General features: G+C 39.7%; 1 protein-coding gene and 1 pseudogene across 5 annotated transcripts in view; both read right to left on the reverse strand.

Moving 5' to 3' along the window:
• Window positions 1-21767, reverse strand: part of ATF6 (activating transcription factor 6) — a 209569-nt gene that overhangs the window by 73369 nt on the left and 114433 nt on the right. The window lies entirely within an intron of this gene.
• On the reverse strand, window positions 6888-11722 carry LOC309850369 (proteasome activator complex subunit 3 pseudogene; annotated as a pseudogene). The gene has a single exon. The product of its transcript is annotated as a proteasome activator complex subunit 3 pseudogene (transcript).

Below are 21767 nucleotides of genomic sequence, written 5' to 3' on the forward strand. Positions count from 1 at the left end.
CAATTTTCAGGATTCCTCCCTCTTTGATATACTAGAGTTATTTCTCCACAACTCGTGGCTAGAAAAGTAATAAGGAATTACTGGTGTTGTTAATGGGGTGAGAGAGTTGTTTTCAGTGGGGATTCAGCGCAGATGTTTGGAATAACTTGCAGCTGTCGCCGGCTGAGCAGGCTTAATGAAATCACTGGGAGTATCGAAGGAGAGCTGCTGGGAGCGCTCGAAAACATTCGCATTATGGGGACATGAAAAGTTTAATTAGAAGCCAGAAACTGGCCTTTGTTTACTTCTGAGTCCGATTTTTAGGGGTCTCACACCTAAAACTGTCACGTATTTCTGGGTCCACATCCACATACTTGTTCAACTGCAGCAAAGTGCCTCACTTGTTGCCTGTCTGTCTTAGGGGAAAAGGGAGAAACAATTTTCTGCAGTTTGACCTAGTTTGGGTTTAGTTCAATTTAATTCAAAAATACTTCAGAAATTTACTGTAGGCAAAACCCCAAAAGAGTAAGTAAAAAATCTCACTATTCTCAAGGAACTTATGTAGAGAGAATATACATAGACATAAAAAAAAAATAAAAAAAGAAACGTAATTATTATGGGGATTCAATGGCACTCTGGGGATCTGAGTGTTCAAATGCTGCTCCATGAAGGATAGCCTGACTTTGCCTACACGTATCTGGAGGCACCAGGGGTACAGTATTCTTTCACCCACACAAAAACAGTTTGTGTCTCAATTTTTATAGTAAGATGCCAAACTTACCATCTATTTGGTTTCTAAGAATCATTTATTTATTTATTTGACAGGGAGAGAAATCACAACTAGGGAGAGAGAGGGGGAAGCAAGCTCCCTGCTGAGCAAAGAGCCCGATTCGGGCCTTGATCCCAGGACCCTGAGACCATGACCCAAGCAGAAGGCAGAGGCGTAACCCACTGAGCCACCCAGGCTCGAATTTATTTGGTTTCTAAGGCATACAAAGCTTCCCTGAAGTAGCCATATAGATGATTATACTCTAGGCGATCCCCAAAGTCTGAGTGACAGACATCCTGTTTAGAAGGCGTGCTTATGGGGCGTTCTAACCATCCACGCCTTCAGGCATTCTAAGTTCCAAGATCAAGTTGGTATCCAGAGAGGCTTGGTTCACAGAGTTTAGGTTCTCCCAGAATGGCTTTTACTGAATTGTACACTATGAACTGGATGGCAAACTAATAAAAATTTTACTAAAAATCAAAAAAATCCACACTTCATGAAATACTAGGTCCCCATAATACACCACTGTCCAAAGTTCTGTTTCAGCTTCAAGGCTCATCCCAATTACCTTAGAAATCTTAGCTCTCACGCAGTTCTGTCCAACTTTATATATATATAAGTAACTTCATACTTTCTAGTATACAAATTAAAAGGTGAAATGTGTGAAATTTTAATAATTTAGCCCAGTACAGCTAAAATACTATCATCTAACATGTAATTGATATAAAAACTGAGATATTTTATTTCTTTATACTAAATCTTCAAACTCTTGAGTGTCTTTTATGCTTTTAGCCCATCTCAGATGACCAGTTACATCTGAAGACTAGTATCTACTGTACTGAATACAGTGCCGCGTTAGAGAATAAACTTCTTTTGGGAAATGGCCCTTTCGGGCTTCCTCCCCAACAAAACTACAGCTCTTCTGCTTTCCCCCTTTATCCTGTAGGTTATTAGGAACAGCAGCCCGAACACTGTAACAACTCCATTCAGCAATTCTTCGGTGGTAAAGATTAGGAGTGGCGGAGTTGGTTAGTAGGAAATTTTAAATTCATACATTAAAAAGTAAAAAAACAAACTCTTGTAATATACTTCTCCTGGTCTGTCCCCAGATGCTCTAAAAGCACCAGCCTCTAACACAAAAGGCCTTCCTGATGGTATAAAGTAACTCCTCCTCAGAAGGATATAGGATTGGAGCTACTGAGACTCTCCTGGGTTTTGTTCAGTAAGAATTATTTTTATAACCAAATTACATTTAACATAAATTTAGAGATTTAAAAAAATTTTTCTTTACACAATCTTAAGTAAAATTTTGCAGGTTTAGAAACATTGCAACTTCTCTTAAATTCTGTGGACTAAGTAACATACCACATCATAAGGACATATTAATTTGTGGAATTCTCTGTTTGCATGTTTCTAGAAGAACTCTCTTTTAACATAATCTCATTTACTGATAATAGGGAGATAGTGTAGAACAGTGAAAAGACCACTGGCCTGAAATGGAAGAGGGTTTGGCTTCTTGACTTTGCTTTGTGATGAGTTATGACACTATGTAACTTTCTAGGTCTTAATTTCTCCATCTGTAAAATTACCAGGCGAAAGTACATCTCTGAATCTCAAAAAATTTAAATTGAAAACTATATTCAACAATTTCCAAATGGTTTACACTTTGAAAGCAATAGTATTTGAAGCAAATGTTATGGTTTCCGACATAAGGTTGTGAAACTTTGTAAAAGTGAGTTTGCGTAACAAAGCTAGAACAAATGGCCAAATTGTGAAAGGAATCAAATTCTGATTATAGTTTCACCTCCTGTTCATCAGCACCTGCCAGCTTTTCATGAATGAGTAAAAATAACACTTGACATTCTCTATGTGACAGAATTCATTAAATTTAGCTTATCAGCAAGACATTTTAAATGTGAATGACGGGGCTCACTAAGCTTCACTGATAAAATTCTGCTAACTGACCTTAAGGAAATTAGTTTTCACACAACAGGGGGCACCCGGTGGCTCAGTCGGTTAAGCAGCTAACTGACCCGCAACTCTTGATTTCCGCTCAGGTCATGATCTCAGGATCGGGAGCTCCAGCCGGTACCGGGCTCCTGCTCAGCGTGAAGTCTGCTTGTCCTTCTCTTTCCCCCTTTGCCCCTCCCCTTGCTGGTATGTGCTTTCTCTCAAATAAATAAATAAAATCTTTTAAAAAAAAGAGAGAGAGACTTATCCCAATAAAGAAAACAACAGACAAATGTATGGTCATCTAATATAAAGCACCTATTATTGTTGATGAAAAGGTAAGTCATGAAACTCCTAAATGTACATTCTGTTTCCCATGAACAATTTCAGCTCAAGGTGGGCAGATACTCATGTGTTAGTGCAGTTTTCCAACTCCGGAGAACAAGGGTGGTCCAGCACCTGTTTCTTAACTGACTGAGTCCTTTGTTTTCTTCAAAAAGATCAGTAATTTCTAAAAAATGCCTTGATGTCAGTGCACAATAGGATCTTTCAGAGATGTTTAAATGTTGACAGAGGAAGTAGGATTCCCTCCTATTCATAACAAATCATGCAAGCAGGAACAACTCATCTAATCAGTATAAAATAATGTAATTGCTTTCTTGTACAAATTTTAAACAGGTAATTAATACGCTTTTCTTGGGGGGGATAAGCTCTAAATAATAATTACAGCTATATGCTAATGCCATAGGGAACCCCAAACCAAAAGCAGAGTACAATATTAATCTGAATACCTAGACATTCTCCCAATCATCTAGGCACATGTCCTCCTGGCTACCAGATCTCTATTTTCCACACTCTAGTTACAATCCCTGACTCAGACAAATATTCTCATACTTAAAAGACAGAGCCATAAGGACCCCTGAAAAACAGAATGAAAGGGGGTTTATCTATTGCTAACTGAATCTGGGGTATCACTCAAATGAAATTATAATTGGTAAGATTAGGTTTAAATACAAATGCTTATCCTCTATAGAAATACGCATCATAAATTTGCAACGATTTAAAAACACTCATGTATTCTTTAAAATAAATGAAACCCACACAGACACTTCAGTAATTTTGACCTAGACAGTTCTAAGTCATTTCTTCATTATTTTTCCAATTGAGGGTTAAGATAGTTCTTTTAAACTTTAAAACAGGTCACACAGTTCTCTATTAATGGTTAAGGCCCTTTGGTTAAGAATTCTGCAGACACATGAAAACTTCGTAAAAACTATAAAATTTTTTGCCTCTAACAACCCAGGAATCTATAAACAATTCAGTATTTTTTTTTAAACCCTCTAAGCTCCAAAGTTTAAATGTTAAAATTAAGCCTTTTCTACATCATTTATATGATTTAAGAAAGGTATTTTTCACTCATTTCTAAAGGCCACATCTATCAATTTCCAAGTTTCCAATCAAATTTGAGTTAGTAGCCTTCACAAAGTACAAAAGTAATTTAAAACTAAAATTATTTAACCCCCAAGTAAGTTTTTAGAACTATTTTTAAAGAATAAAACATCAGAACATTCTCTCAATTCAGTGGTATTTTTAACAGGAACAAAAATGGAGATGTAAGTACTAATAATAGGCAAATAACAGACATTAGAAACCATGTTTTTACACCAACTTTTAAAATAAGTCTATTGTTTTAAGAGATTTGCAACCATTCTCAAAAAAGGGAAAATCACAAAGGGCCTAATTTTTGCAGAAGAGACTTTATAAAAAGCATTCCAACTTCAATTTGGTTTGATACATTATTAGAACAGGGGGAAAATACAAATATCAAAAACCCTTACCTACAAAGGACAAGCATATGTTCTTAGTAAAAGCCATGCCTGGGTTTTAGAGACTATTTGTTTCAGTCTGGCACAGGACTGACAGCTTCAGAATAAAAGAAACAAGCAGAAGATGATAGTTGTATCATGCATAGAAAAGGTATTTTAAACCTTAGAAGATTAACTATGCTTAAAAACTAAGCAAGTGTGGACTTCCCTTAACACTGTACCTTACAAATTTGTGTGCCATTAAAAGCCTGCCAAATTGTATGAAGCGACAGTAGGGTTCCTGCCACTTTTGTGATTCGGATATAACACCTTACAAGGAAAATAGAGAACTCTCTAGGGGAACCGTCAAATGCAATCATTTCTTTTGTTGTTGATGTTGCTGCAGGAGGAAAAAACTCCAAGTCAGATTGGAAAGACAGTCTTTTCAGAAGTTCAGTGAAAGGATAAACTTTTTTGCCTGGATATCATTTTCTAGTTTACTTCTGAAATAAAGTTTCTACTAAGTCAGTTGATAAATCTTTCTAATCTATAAAGGTTGGGATAGAAAAATGTTCATCTCCATTTCGTAAGAACAGGACCAATGTGCATTTTCTAGATAAAACTATAAATAAAATTTTAAAAATCAAAGGTAACTGCAACAGAATTTTATGTCTCCAACTCACTTTCCTCATGGAGAAATGTCTTTTCATCCCTTCAAGTGAAACACATAAGGAAAATGAAAGAAGAAATGCCAGGAATCATCAGACACTTCCTAGACAGATACATACTGACGCCAACCTCAGGAAAACCTAACAGGTATCCTACCACTTCAAAAAAACAAAAAACTACCCACCACAAATAATGTGGTGTAGTTCAAACTTGGAAATATAACTTGTCTAAAAAAACATGCAAAAGAAAACATCGCTGCTTTACATTTTAAACAATTCTTGCTGATAAATATGAAATATTTTACAACAACATGTAAAGTCAAGTCTGTACATAAAGGTTCATGCCAGTTTTCGCCCTTGGCAACCAAAACACACTTGCTTCAGAAGTCATTTCACTCATTAAATGGGGAAAGAAGAGATGAAATTATTCATGTTTTGACCTTACCCATAAGCAAGTTCAGAAGGTAACTGCATTTATAGCAAGAACTATATCCTTACAAAGATATTCTTTAAAAAAAAAAGGGGGGGGGAGGTAGAATTACAAGTAAGTTTTAAAATAGATATGGCCTCTTTTATATGGTCACCTCGTTTCAGAGAATCTTATATAGACAAGAAATTTCAATGGGAAATAAGTTTTCATCTCTCACAAAAAATAAACTTAATCCCTCATCATTTTTCCACCAAAAACTCATTTGAGAAATAATTTATTGCATGAAAGCATTACTATACAATATTTTTAAAAATTAAGGTCATACTTATGTATGCATAAAGTTTCAAAAATATTACAGGGATTCAAGGCACAAGTTGTTAGATAAATGGGAAAAAGAGAAAAAGCTACCCATTGTGCACAGAAATAATCTCACTCCTATTATAAAAAGGTATCAAAAATAACTCACACTCGTGCTTTTTCCAAATGTGTTATTACATAACCTCCACACCTGGTGTTTCTGAGTGATGAAGATCCTTGAAAGACAGTTATACTAAGAAAAGGTGTTCTGAATAGACATACTTAAGCTGACTGAAGTGTATTATCAAAAAACTAAAATTCTGAACAAAAACCATGATGGACAAAGGATTAATCATATCAGAAGAAATTCACTCTAATGCATGAGGTGACATAAAATGCAATAATTCACTGTACCTGAAACTGGAATCTAGAAATGCTGGACTTGAACAATATCAACAGTATAGATCATGGCTGAAAAGATAATGGTTTCCTCTCAACCAGGCAGCAAAAGCAGGAGGAAAAAACTCAAAGTCATATTTTAGAGTCTTTAAATATAAACAGTAATTCATATAACGCGGGACAGAAATTCAAATGAGAAGCCATAAGAGACATCTCAAGAGACAAAAGGGGAAGAGAGATGAAATTCAACTGAGGAGAAAAAAAGTAAACATGATACATAGCTTAAAAGATTCAGCAGGAACGCAGGAGATAAATGAATACACAGAAGGAATTCTACGCTGTGTGAAAGGAAACCGGAAGATGCAGAGATGGTAGAAAGCTGTGCGAGGAAGCAGTTTTCATAGAGTCCTTTTCATTCTAAGGGAGGCACGGCAGTCCATTTCTTTGGAACAATGAAGATCTGTTACTCTTTATACGCTCATTTTTCTTACACATCAGAGCCGAAAAATATCAAGGGTATGAGTCCAAATGAGGACAGAAATCCTATACCTCTGAAGATTAGAGTTCAGATAAGCACACTTAGTACATCATAAAATGTTAAAACCAAGTTTTATTTCAATCTGCCAAACTGGAGACATACAATGACCTAAACACATCCCTTTAAACCCCTTGCCTTGCAAAAAACAAACGATGGCGGTAAAAGGAGCATTTCTGAGGTTTGAACAAAGTAACATACAGCAGAACCTCAGGAAAGACTTCACTTAACTTTCTTTTGAACTTTAGGTTTTTCTTTGAGTAACCCCTGAAACCATCCAATGTCACCAATGCCATAAAAAAGAACCCTGGCCAACATTCATCTACAAAACTGCTTTGAAAAACAGCAGTCCTCCTCCTTGGCCAACCCAACCCTCATCCTCTCGGGGAAAGGAAAAGCAAGTAACAGCTACACCACAAGGACTGAGTGTGAGGATAAGCCGTAGGAAACTGTCATTAAACGTAACGCACATTTCCAGTCGCTTCGTCACCTGTAGAGTCATTAAGAACCCCTTTTGGCTGCCTAAACAGCTGGACCACCTCCTGAAGGAAAGAGGGGTGGAGAAAGGCCCTCAGTAGAGGTTGTCAGTGTTGGTGCTCCGAGGGGTTTTGATCTTCTCGATGTTTTTGAGGATCACGTCGTGCAAGGTGGCGTACTGGTTCCGAACGTGCAGCAGGATCTGGCGCACGCTCAGATACTCGTTCTCGTCCACCTCGGCCACCGTGCGGCGGTAATCTTCCACCTGGGGGTACTTCACGATCTTGGACACCAGCTTGGCCCTGGTGTTGTAGTAGGTGGAGAAGCGACGCAGGTAGGAGGCTGCGGTGCTCTCCACGGTCCACAGCTGGTCCACGGTGTCCTCCTGGATGGACACGCCGAAGTTGTCGCCGTCCTCCACCTTCGGGATGAGCAGCTGCACCCACATCCGCACCGTGTTGCACTTCTCTCTCAGCAGCTCGATCTCGGGCTTTACCCGCTCAATCAGCTCCACCAGATGCTGGTTGCTCCGCAGCAGCTGTCTCTCGCCCCCGGGCAGGGCCGGCACCTTGGGCGAGGACTGGGGCTGCCGCGGCGGCGGCGGGTCCGGGTTGGGCGCGTCCCCCGCCGGGTCGGGCACGGCGGCGGGCTCCAGGGCGGGCACCGAGCGGATCCTGGACAGGTCCTGCAGGCGCAGCTCCTGGACCCGACTGTCCAGCTCCGACAACTTCTGAGGGAAGAAGGTGGACACCAGATCCTCGGCCTCCTGCGCGATGCGGGCTCGAAACGAATCCACTTTCCCCTGCACGTCCTGCTCCAGCTCCAGCGGGGAAGCCATGCTGTCCAGGGCCGCCGGGCGTCGGGGCGGACCCCGCCCGGCTTCCCCCACCTCCACGGGCAGGCCTTTGGCTGCCGCCGCAGCCGCCAACTCCCAACAGACCACGCCCAGCGCCGCCGGAAATGACGTAGCGGAGTCCCGGCGCCCGCGCGGAAGAGACCGGAAGCCGCACGCGGGGCATGGCCTCCCAGCGACGCCCCAGCTAGGCAGCCCCGCTTTCAGGGGGTGGGGAGAGGAGTCTCCACCGATCCAGGCTACCTGAGCGGTCCCTGGCCCCCTCCCCCACCTGCCAGCCCCTGGGCCGGCAGCCTGTGCATGACGGATGGCCCCGAAGAACATCGTTAAACTTAAGCACCGTGAAGACCAAGCAACAAGGTGCTTTACACAGGAGCTCAAGGAAACCCACGGTCCCTGGATTCCGGACACACAGTCTACTTCGAAAGTCACCTCGAGAAATGAGCTCTCCAGAGTAGGCTCACTTCTGGAGAGCCAGAAGTCACACCTTTACTGGTAACTTGGGCGTATCCATGCTTCCCCCTTACAAAGTCAGAAGTGGCTCCCCCTTCACTAGGGCATTTTAATCAAGTTAGTAAAGTTCTGAGCTCTTCTATGGCTTACTTCAAACAATTTTTAGTTTGAGTTACAAATGTGAAGTTCTAGGACTCTTCTTAAAGCTCATCTTCTTTGGGATGATTAACAATTTGAATCTGGACTGTAAGATTAAAGTATCAAATATCTTCAATCTGATAACTATATTGTAGTTACAGAAGTGAATATAGAAACTTTTTTAAAAGTGAATATCCTTTTTTTTTTAATACACACTACAGTACAAAGGGATAAAGTGACAGGTACAAAGGGATAAAGTGACAGGATATATTTAACTTCAGAGAGTTTGCAAAAATAGTGTGCATGTAGATGTGTACAAAGTTAAAGCAAGTGGAAAAAATGTTAAAAATTTATTAATGCATATAAAGGTGTATGGGAGTTCAGTACTATAACTTTTCGGAAGCTTGAACTTACTTCAAAATAAAAAGTGAGGAGTGGCTGGGTGGCTCAGTTAAGTATCTGCCTTTGGCTCAGGTCATGATCCCAGGGTCCTGGGATCCAGCCCCACCTAAGGATCCCTGCTCTGGGGGAAGCCTGCTTCTCCCTTTCCCACTTCCCCTACTTGTGTTCCCTCTCTCACTGTCAAATAAATAAATAAAATCTTTCAAAAAAATAAAAATACAAACTGGGAAAAAAACCCAAAAAAACCCAAAACCACCTTTTCCCTAAAGGCTTCCAGAATCATAGAGAAAAATTCTGTAACCTTCTAAAATTTCACTCCATTTGTTTATTTTCATTTCCCTGAGATAACTTCCTTTTGTTCTTTGCAACACCACACTGCATGCCTTTGATTTTATAAATTATTGAAGTTTAGTTCAAAAGATTATTCTGAAGATGCTATAGTATAATTCTGAATGTAACTGTCCCCTCAACTGGACTGTAAACTTCTTCAGGACATAAGTCTTAATTTGTTGACATCACATGTGGCACAAGGTCCAGCATGGAGCAGGTACTCAATACATGTCTGTTGAAATGACCTTGAATTAGTAAAATTTTAGCAAACCATAATCTCACAAGATCTAGAACAGAAAAGAAAATGTCAACAAGACAAACATGTTATAGGTTGGGCTTCCCAGCAAGCACACAGATTGCTTATAGGAGGTTTTTCAGGGAGTGTTCCTTGAGAAAAGGAAGAGACATAACAGGGGGAGAAGTAAGGCACTGATGCGCTCTCAGAGCCTCAGATGACCCCACAGAAAACCAGGAAAGCCCCTTCACAGTTGTCCTGAGTTGGTGACAAGGCAATTCCTGAAGATGACTGTTTGGCAGGACTTCCAGCAGTTGGAAAAATAAACTCTTTAGTTTTGAGGCAGGAACTGGGGAGTGAACAAAGCTTCAAGTATATATGTATCATGGTAAGATACATACACTAACAAACTAGTAATTTAAGTTGTATTCAAGTCAACTCTATTCAGCCCCAATTAGGGGCTGAAATTTCTGTGTTTAGATCACGGCACTTCTTGGAATGTGACAAAAAAGGATGTGGTGGAGGGAATTATATTTTCAAAGATACATGTTTGGATAAAGGTATATATGTATTGTGGCTCCACAGGGAGGTCTACTGGGGAATTACTGCTAAGTTAGATCTTAGGGTGTCTGGGAAAGTGGCAGCAACTGAGGCAGGAAAAGTAAGCAAGGACCAGCTCGTGGAGGCAGAGCCCTCTTCGCCAAGATAAGGAAGTTGGATTTAATAAAAGTCAATGAAGGGATTGGGGGGGGGGACCCACGTAGATGGATGACTTCAGTGAGGAGGTGGATATGACAAAGAGAATAAAGAGGGCCTGCTGATTTAACACAAATGGTAAAGCATGTCTCATTCAGAGGATGGCAATAGGGCTAGAGAGAAGACTCTAGAAAGTTTTAGGAAGTATAATTACAATACATGGTGACAGTTTTGGATGTGGAGGGATGAGAAAAGGCAGATTTCGATATTAATTTTTTTTCTTTTTTTTTTTTTGGTTAGAAAAAGATTTCCTACTTATACTTAAAGTTCTCCTAAGAGATGACTTGGATATCCATACATTTTTATACATGCAAATTTACATTCAAGTTATGGGGATTCAGATAGGGTGATCAAACAGAAAAGGAAAATCAAATCTTGAAACATGACCAGTTTTACCATATCTTGATTTTCTTCATAACTTTAGCCATAAAAGATTACAAGGGGGCTACTATGGAAATTCTCTTTAATGTGAAAAACATCCCCAATATTATATATGATTTACCAAATACATAACTACTCTATTCTCGAAGGGAAAATATTTCTAGCTGCTTTTTTAAAGAAGTGGGGACTTTCTATTTATGACACTGACTAATGCAGCCATTTATATGAAATTATTTTCTTTCATTGTCTGATAACAGGATATAAAATCCTTTGGGGGGGCTCAGCTGCTCTTTTTTTCTAGTGTGGCATAAGAATTTCATTTATTCATAATATGTTTCTTGTCCTTGTCAATTAGAGCGGCAGTTGGCAGGAAAATGACAGCTCCTGTTTTTTCTTTCCCCACTGACCAACAGCAAGCAGCAGTTGTTTTTTAAAATTATTTAATGCACTTACATGCCTTGATTCAACCCATGAAATTAACACTGAGTGCTAACAGGTGGAGGAAGGCTGGGAACAGCTGTGTAGAGTGTTGTGTCGTTGGGGTCAGTTTCTCCCTTCTCCACAGTCCAGCAGGGTTCAGTATGTACTGATGCCAATAAGGACACACCACTTTAATTTTAGGAATACCTACAAATTTGTGTACTGATTTATCCTTTAACTATCCTCCAACTCTGAAACCATGCCCCTGAAGGAAGGATTCTGTGGTCCTATGTATGAGTTCTATTTGTAGATTTATTCTAAGCAGCTGTTGTTGCGACAACTCTTGGATATAAGTGTAACTGAAGATACAGACTGGAATTTAATCCTTTAAGATACTTATTTCCGGGGCACCTGGGTGGCTCAGTGGGTTGAGGCCTCTGCCTTCGGCTCGGGTCAATCTGATCTCAGGGTCCTGGGATCAAGCCCCACATGGTGCTCTCTGCTCAGCAGGGAGCCTGCTTCCCTTCCTCTCTGCCTGCCTCTCTGCCTACTTGTGATCTCTCTCTCTGTCAAATAAATAAATAAAATCTTTAAAAAAAAAAAAAAGATACTTATTTCCCCACTGATTTCTGCCAATAAGTTAGGAGAAATACAATCAAAACTACATTAAGATTCAGGTGAGTGGTAGGTAATATTTATCCCCTTATGTTTATGAGATTGCAACAGATCTTAAGTTATTCAGGCTTCACTCACAATTTAGGAACACCCCCCAGTAAGCAAAAAAGGCTTAGTTTCACAATGTAGTCCCAGAGAACCCTGCCAGCGGCACTTTCTCAAGCAGACAAGTATCTTACGTACCCTTCCTTCATTCTTCCTCCTAGACTGCTGCAGTGGTTGCTGCCAATTCAGTATCTCGAGAACCAGTGTCCAGATGTGACCTGAGCACGCCTCACCTGAAGACAACTGCCACTACAGCATGTGGCTAAGGCTATGCAGTGGCCCTGCTGGGTTCAAACCCCGGCTTTGCTACTTACTAGCCATGGATACTGCTCCGTTATTTAACCTCCCTGTGCTTCATTTTCTTTACCTATAAAATGAGCAATAGAATAATAGTGCGTTCATAAAAGCTGTTGTGAGGATGAAGTCAGTGACTCCACATGAAGAGGTTAGCACACTGCCAGGACCACGGCAACTGCTCAGTCAATGTTAGCTATTTTTGAAGGAGTCTCCTCATCAGCATTTCAAAATCTCCTTCACCCTCTGAAATGAAACACCATGAATCCTCAATGAACAAACCAAGATCTAATTTTCTTGTTCACTGTCTTACTACACAACAGTGTGGACTCCTGCAGAGTTGAATATAAGAATTAAAAAAAAAAAAAAGGCTTAAATTTAAGAGGTCCTCAGTATTTAGAGGCCACTGTATCACAGGGCAGAGAAACACAAACTTTACTGTCACCATGGCTGAAAAGGACTTTTCTCAGCGGAACCCCTTCATGTCCTCATCAAGTTCATATGACTTTATCTTACAAATGACAATAACTGGTATAGTTTGTTAACAATGATGTCTATTATCAAGGATCTGTAAGGTCACTGATTAACAAAAATCTGTTGACTTCTGGGTCCTAGATTGTTGACTTTTTAAAATGCTTTGGCCAATGACTCTCTACCAGAGCCACCCATGGCTCCCTTGTTTACAAAATCCCTGTTCTGGATAAACAATGAGTCCTCTAGTTCTGCATCTCATACTGGAGGCCATCGGTTCCCTGTAATTATCTCTGTGAATTCACTTTGATGATAAAATAATTGATTTAAGCATATTCTAGAACTGCCATGCAATTTAGGGGCCCATAATTATATTCTTTTAGGATTATGATACCACCAGTACCACTCCTTTAACTGATCAGAGAGAGAGGAGCATATTAGGTATAGTTATCCCTTTTCCCCTCCTCTCCAAAATCTGTTAAGAACAAAGATTTTCTTATTGGGTCAAAGACAGAAATCTGGAGGGAGAATCGGGTTCTCAGAGAGTACTCAACGGCGAGAAAATGTCTAAAGAAACATTGAAAGAACCTGCGCCATGAAGGTCAGCATCACCTTCATGTGTCAGTAGGGTCTCCTTCAAGAAAACATGATCCTTTTACATAAATGCAGGCTGCTAATTTTATTTATTATCTTTGTAGTTTTATTTATATTTCAGGTATACAATTATTTTGGTTTTTTTAAATTTTATTTATTTAAGAGAGCGAGCACGAGCAGGGGGAGGGCAGAGGAACAAGGAGGGGGAGAAGCAGAAAGCAGGAAGCCCAACGTGGGGCTCCATCCCAGGACCCTGAGATCATGACCTGAGCAGAAGGCAGACGCTTAACCGACTGAAACACCCAGGCGCCCACAATTATTCTGGTTTTTATAGATGTAAATCTGCAAATGTAAGATGTTTTAAGAACTTAGTTCAATGCTTGTCTGTGCTTAAACAATGCTAACAATAATGCTGAGGAATTTTTTCCTTTAAAAGAAATCATTTCCTTTAGAAGTACACTCTTCTACCCCTGTACAAACAATTACAGAGTTATCTTCCTGAAATGCACGTCCGGCCATATTCCATGTTCTACAGGGTAAGGACCAAACTCCTTAAGCCTGGCCCACAAGTGCCTTCATGACTGGATCCCGCCATCTTTCCCTCCCAGAACCAGCCTACGTTTCCCAACAGATTCTCCGTCATGTCCTCTGCTTTAACGTCTTCGCCTCTCTCTGGGTGAGATGCCACCCTGCCTCGTCTTCCTCCCACTCTCCACCCTACTCATTCATCCTTCTACAATCAAGTCAAGGAGTGTTTATGAAGAAGCTTTCCCTGGTACCACCTTCTCCTTCCTAGGTGAGGTGAGTGTCCCTGGCACAAGTGATATAGTGTAATAGTATCAACCTCATAAAGCTGCTGAGGGGATTAAATGGAACAACTTACATAAAATAGCTAGCACAGTAAATGCTTTATGAATAGCAGTAGTTTTACTTGTAATCTTAAGAGTATCCTGCATGTATCTCTTTGATGGTTCCTACCACAGTGCTGTAATTTTAGACTGACAAGTCACAGTTCTCCACCATAATGAACTTCAGGAGGGCAAGGATTTGGGCTTACTCGTTTTTATACAGTCTGTGGTAGCACAGGTCTGGGAGTAGCAGGTGTTCAATGAACATTTACTGAATGAATAAATGAGCGAATGAAGCAAAAAAGGAGGAAGTTTATCAGATAGGACTATGAGCAGCAGAAGAGATGGGACTCTCAAGCCACTTCTCTTTTTTTATCCCCCCGGGAGAGTTGCTGGACTGTGCATACAGCATATAAAATCCCTGTGGGGGACCTCAGAGCAGTCTTGTGGGTTGAACTCTGGGGATTTATATAGGAGAGGTGGGAAGATTTCCTTCTCCCACCAACGGCATGCGGGATTTGACATTCTGTGTCTGACCGCGGTAACAGCCAGAATTCCAAGAGAGTTGCTGCACTGCTCGGTTCTACGAAATCGCCCTCACTCACGGTATATACCGGAGCTGCTCTGTACAACAGTGCTTGTGCGGTGCTGTGTGTTTGGGCACAGTGAACACACTGGGGCATTCTCGAGAGGTGCACATAAGGAGTAAGGCCGATGCTGGCTCTGACCCATGCTCCTACTGTTTATTTATAGCTTCTTATTAGTATGGGATTTGTTTTATTTGGCAAAAATACAAGATTTCGATGGACTGGGAGAGGAAGATGTAAGAAAATGCTTAAGCATAAAGCTTCTACAGCTGAATAATAATCTGTAACTCGGCGCTGTATCAACAGGATCCCCAGGGGCTGCCGAAAGCCGAGACCACTTCAGAATCCCGGATTTCATGGGCCACAGACTTACTGCTAGAAGTAAAGGAGTGGTTAACTGAAGCTTTTATTCCTCCATAGACACTTTCATTTATAAATGCTAAATTCACTAGTTGAGGCTAAATTTTCTGGTCAGTATACATATGTCAGTATAAATATGTACAATGAGTTCTTAAGTTCTCTAAGTAATTTTCAGCAACAACAGAAATGGTCAAAAGCCAAAATTAGAAATTTTAAAACACAAGTGAAAGATTTTATATGCTTCAACCTGGGAAAATAGTCCTTTCTCAATGTTCATTTAAAATTACTCTCTGTCCTCTTACTCTGGTTCTTCTTTTCTTTTTTTTTTTTTAAGATTTTATTTGTTTGAGCGAGGGAGAGAGCGAGCAGGAGCACAAGCAGGGCAGAGGGAGGGAGAGAAAGAGGATTTCAAGCAAACATCCCTCTGAGCAAAGGGCCCAGTGCCAGGCTTGATCTCATGACCCTGAGCCGAAAGCAAATGTCAGCCACTTAACGGTCTGTGCTACCCAGGCGTGCCTCTGATTTTCTTTTATGGCATTTATCACAAACTGACATTCTTTTACATATTTACTTGTATATTAGTATTTGTCCCTAGAACATGAAAGTGAGGGCTTTCTTTTGTTTATCACTGGATTCTTTACAATGAGAACAGTCTGGAATATAATGGCTACTCATTAAATATTTTGTTGTGTGAATACAATAAAATTGGATAAACCTCTTGACTGAATAATTCTCTGAGGATAGCTACATTTGTGGAAGAGTCTTTTTTAATTATGAAAGTAAAGCAATTGCTCAAATATAGTTGCATTTAGCATGAATCAAGGTTTTGGGGATAATACGAATTTTTAGAAGGCCTAAAGAACAAACCTGTTTATGCTTTAAGGTATCTCCTCTTTATCTTTTCTCTTAAAAATCAACAAAAGCGGTACTGCTGGTTTTAAAAAATTTGGATTTGATATTTATCACTACCATTCACCTTCTTAAAATAGAAGTGTTTGTGTCAAAATGAAATTAAGATTCTCGTGGAAAGTATGCCTTCCTAGCTCTATATTTTAAACTCAGGTCAACTACACAGAACCATAGTAAAATCTGAAAAATATCAATAAAAACAATAGAGTTTGGAGTCGTTTTAGTTCTACTAAGTGTTTTGCTTAAGAACACTGTATTCTTCCTAATGTACGCTGAACACAAAATTGGTAAAACAATTCTAAGAGGACAAGAGCTTTCAAACAACTAGCAATCATATATGCAGATTTTGGTTGACCATTTCTTTGTGGATGATAGAGTATTATAAATACTTAGATGTTTTACTAAAAAATAAGCAAGATAAATTATATTACTAAAAAGCAGACCCCAAAATCTCAGACATAAGTGAAGCCATTTCATTGAATAGGCTTGAGCTATTTTATAATCTGAATTCAAGTTATTTTGTCATTAATTTTTTTATCCTTTTAATAACCTATGGACTTCTATTATATATAATAATGTAAGGTTAACAGACTTCATCTAAAAATGAGAAAGAAACACAACTTTGTACAACAACATTTATTAATTACGAAACCTACACTGATGTAATTATTTTAAAATTTATATATGATTGTTTATATGTTATTAATACTTATAAGACAACAATAAAGACTGACTTCACGCTGGATGAACTCATGACATATCACTTATAAAGCTCCTATCTGATATCAATATGCAAAGGTCAGGTTAAAGACTACACAGTTTCTTTCCAGTCATTAGCTGATGTCACTACATCCATCAAAATGAATGTGATACACTCAGTTTGAATAAACACTAAAAAGAGGAGAGTAGAGGGCATCTGAGTGGCTCAGGTCATGATCCCAGGGTCCTCTGATCAAGCCCTGCATCGGAGCCCCTTTCTCAGCCCCCCTTCTCAGCGGGTAAACTGCTTCTCCCTCTCCCACTCTCCCTGCTTGTGTTCCCTCTCCCGCTGTGTCTCTCTCTGTCAAATAAATAAATAAAATCTTAAAATGTGAAGTGGAAAAACAACAGAAAGAGGGATCAAAGGAAGCCAATCTCTCACATACTTTCCCGGTGGGACAGAATGGGGAGTCAAACCAGGGAAAGGGGTCGGTGGACAGCCCTGTTCGAGGGTGTGGCTGATCCTCCTTAATAGCTTTCCCCAGGAGGCAGGAAGCCTGAGGAAGAGCGGGACCTGTTGGGTCTCCCCCGCCCTCCAGGAGTGGCCTTGTCCAGGAATGCCCACCACACATACCCTCTCCTTGTTTTCTGGTCAAAACTGTTTCCTCCTAGGCCTGCTTCCCTCCACCCGTTCTAAAATTTTACTTCTGATTTTTATTTCATGGAATTTGGGACTGAAGTTAAACTACAACAGTGCCACCAACACCAAGTCTTTCAGGAAAAAAATACAAGCAAATTTAACAAAAAATATATTAATAATAATTTTTAAAAAAGAACAAGGGAGTCTGGGCGGCACAGCTGGTGGAGTGTCCATCTCTTGGTTACAGCTCAGGTCATGATCTCAGGCTTGTGAGACTGAGCCCCACCTCAGGCCTGCACTCAGCCCAGAGACACCTTGGGTTTCCCCCTCTTCCCTCTGCCCCCTACCCATGCACACACGTGTACACATGCACACAATCTCTCTCTAAAATAATTCCTTTTAAAAAAAAAAGAGAGAGAGTGGGGTGCCTGGGTGGCTCAGTAGGTTAAGCGTCTGCCTTTGGCTTAGGTCATGATCCCAGAGTCCTGGGATCGAGTCCCACACTGGGCTTTCTGCTTAGCAGAGAGCCCACTTCTCCCTCTCTCTCTGCTGCTCCCCCTGCTTATGCTCTGACAAATTAAAAAAAAAAAAAAGTAGAAAAGCTGGTGTCTACTATTATTCAGTTTTCTGTACGTCATCTAAATCTCTAGTTTCTGAAGACATCATGTGGCATGAACACTGAATTAGTTTCTATACAGGAAATATTTAATTAATATGTATACTAATTAGTATCTATACAGGAAATATTAAAAGAACTCTAGGGTCACCTATGTGCCTCAGTCACTTAAGCATCTGACTCTTGATTTTGGCTCAGGTCATGATCTCAGGGCTGTGATATGACAGCCCGGGACTGGGCTCTGCTCCGGAAGTGGAGCCTGCTTAAGATTCTCTCTCTTGGGGCACCTGGGTGGCTCAGTCAGTTAAGTGTCTGCCTCCTGCTAAGGTCACAATCCTGGAGTCCTGGGATCAAGCCCTCAGTCAGACTTCCTGCTCAATGGGGAGTCTGCTTCTCCCTCTGCTCATACATGCTTGCTCGCTCTCTTTCTCTCAAATAAATAAATAAAAACTTTAAAAAAAAAAAAAAGTTTCTCCCTCTCTCTGCCCCTACCCCCAACTTGTGCTCTTTCTCTCTCTCAAATAAAATAACGAAAATCACTTTTTTAAAAGGCTATAACAAGGGTTATACTACAAGGGAGATTCTGTTTGGAAAAGCCCTTCCTTTCAAATTTATGATTCCCTTTCCCCACAAAAGGGACACAGGGTAGATCTAAACTATCTAAATCAAGCCTTCATAAACTTAGTTAGATAATATATAGGAATGTAAAAGCCACTGTTCCGTCACGCAGGTTTCATACTTTCTGAACGTACCAATCTTCCCTCTGTTGGTGGATGTTGTAAAATAATAGCACCAGAATGAATCTCTATGGGGAGCTAAGGTCGGGAGGGGTCATGGAAGACTCTGCTTCATCTAATGAAAAACAATCTCCCCCTGACCTATCCATTTACAGGTTCTTCCAGCCATAAGCCATAAGCGGTAAAGGTGAGACCCCTAACGACAGACATATACTGAACACTTACTGTGTATTAAGTACGGTGTTAGAACATGATTTTTCATTTAAACTTATTAACCTAAAAAAATAATAAAAACAAACTTATTAACCTAAAAGAAGTTAATTATTAATATTACTGTATTAGAAATAAGGGCACTGAGGCCTCTGAAAAGTAGTCTTTGAGTGCGTAAGCAGTAGAACAAGACTGGATGAACTCCACATTCATCCGACTCCCGAGTCCATGCCCCATGACTGCCTAGCAGAAGATGCTCTCAGCTCCCCCAAAAGTGATCTTCTTCACCAAACTAAAAAGTAATGACTCATGATTATGTGGGAAGGCTTGTCTTCTGACATCTGAATAAGGCGCACAATGTTACAGGATGAACTCTCTGTACCCCGTGCTATTTTTCTACTCTTTGAACCCATCCTAAAATACATGTATGTATAGGTATTTGTGTATATACATATTCATACATACACAATACATACATTTTTAGCAGATTAATTCTAGGGTCTAATACTGCACCTCTCTTGTTAAATAAAGGGGGGAAAACGACTAGCAGATTAAACAAACGCAGCAGACACTTCTACGACGCTTTTTTCAGTTCCTGTTTCACTTACTCTTCTGCGTGTTTCCTACCACTGTGCTCTGTCTGGGCACATGTCATGTGTTTATATCATCTGGTCTCCAGAATCTTGGTTTGGCAATATCTTCTGCTTAGCCATTACACTTTTGCTATAATTATCTACAGTATATGTTATGTTTCCAAAGAGTATAAATAACATTTCACTGGTTAAGTATAAAGACTGGAAATTTGAAGTTGAAGAAGTTCAATCACAGGATACTGTTTTAAGAAGTTCTAGCAAAGTGTACAACCTAACAAGTTAAGGGTAACACAAAGGAAACGGACAGCCTGGTATAACCTTTTAAACTTGGTTTTGCTTTAGTTCTTCCATCAAAAGCTACTGGATGAAAACATGGCATGAGTATCACACAATACTGGATTCTATACACAAAAAAATGAACTGTGATTCATCCCTCCATCATTTACAAAAACTAACTCAAAATGGATCACAGACCTACATATAAAACCTAAAACTCTAAAACTTTTAGAAGAAAACATAAGAATATTTTTGTGACTCTGGGTTATGTAAAGATTTCTTACAACAACAAAAACTATCCATAAAAGAGAAAGCTGATAAATTGGACTTCATCAAAATTAAGAATTCCTGCTCTTTGAGAAACATCAATAAGAAACTGAAATGTCAAGCAACAGACTGAGAGAAAACGAATCCAAATCACATATCTGATAAGAAACTTATATCTAGAATATACATAGACCTCTCAAACCAATTATAAGAAAACAACTCAATTTAAAATGGGCAAAAGATTTGAACAAAGATATGTGGATGGCACACAGATACATGAAAAGATGGTTAAAATTATTAGTCATTAGGAAATATAAATTCAAACACGGAGATATGACTACACACCTATCAGAATGGCTACAATTTAAAAGACAGGCCATATCAAGTGCTGGCAAGGATGTGGAGGTAGGTACTTTAACACTCATACTTCTCAGAACATAAAATGGTAACACCAATTTGGAAAATAGTTTGGCAATTTCTTAAAAAGCAAAACATACCGGGGCACCAGTGGCTCAGTCATTAAGTGTCTGCCTTCAGCTCAGGTCATGACCCCAGAGTTCTGGGACTGAGCCTGCATAGGGCTCGCTGCTCAGAGGGAAACCTGCTTCTCCCTCACCCACTTCCCCTGCTTGTGCTCCCTCTTTCGCTGTCTCTCTCTCTCTCTATCAAATAAATAAATAAAATATTAAAAAAAAAAAAAAGAAGAAGAAGCAAAACACACCTACCATATAACCCAGCCATTCTACTCCTAGGTATTTACACAAGAGAAATGAGAGCATATATCACCCCAAAGATCTGTACACAAATATTCTTGGTAGCTCTAGTTGTAGTCGCCTAAAGTGGAAAGTGAATGAATAAACAAATTGTGTTGTATCCCTACAATGGAATACCACGCAAGAGAGGAATGAACTATTGATAAAATTACAAGGTGCCTGACTCTCAAAATAATTAAGCTAGAAGGAAACACATAATATATGATTCCTTCATATCAAATCATTTTTTTTAAACATAAACAAATTTATAGTAATAGAGGATCAGTAGTTGCCTAATGAGAGGGGAAAGGAAAGACAGTGAATGGGGAGAAATTACAAAGTGTCAAGAAGAAACAACTTTCGGGAACGATGGCCATTCTGATCATCTTCACTATGGTGACGTCACAGATATGTACATACATCAAAGTGTGTAAAATGAGCATTTATCTATGTACAGTAGCTTATATGCAATTATGCCTCAATAAAATGGTAAAAAAAAAATCCTAATCCAACATGGAAAACAGTGCAAAGGTACCTCAAAAAATTAAAAACAGAACTATCATATGATTGAGCACTCTAATTTCTGGGTATATATTTGAAGGAAATGAAATCATTCTCTCTAAGCGATTTCTGCACCCCCATATTCACTGTCTCGTTATTCACAATAGCCAAGACATGGTAACAATCTAAATGTCTACTGATGGATGAATGGGTAATGTGGTGTGTACGTACAATGGAATATTATTCTGCCATGAAAAAGAGAGGGGGGGAACAAGGAAGTCCTACCATTTGTAACAACATGGATGGATGGACTTTGAGGGCATTATGCTAAGTGAAATAGGTGGGACAGAGAAAGATACTACATGATCTGACTCACAAAACAGAATGTTACTCACAGAAACAGCATAGAATAGTGG

This window comes from Mustela nivalis, assembly GCF_964662115.1.
Source record: "Mustela nivalis genome assembly, chromosome: 16".
Classification (NCBI taxonomy): Eukaryota; Metazoa; Chordata; class Mammalia; order Carnivora; family Mustelidae; genus Mustela; species Mustela nivalis.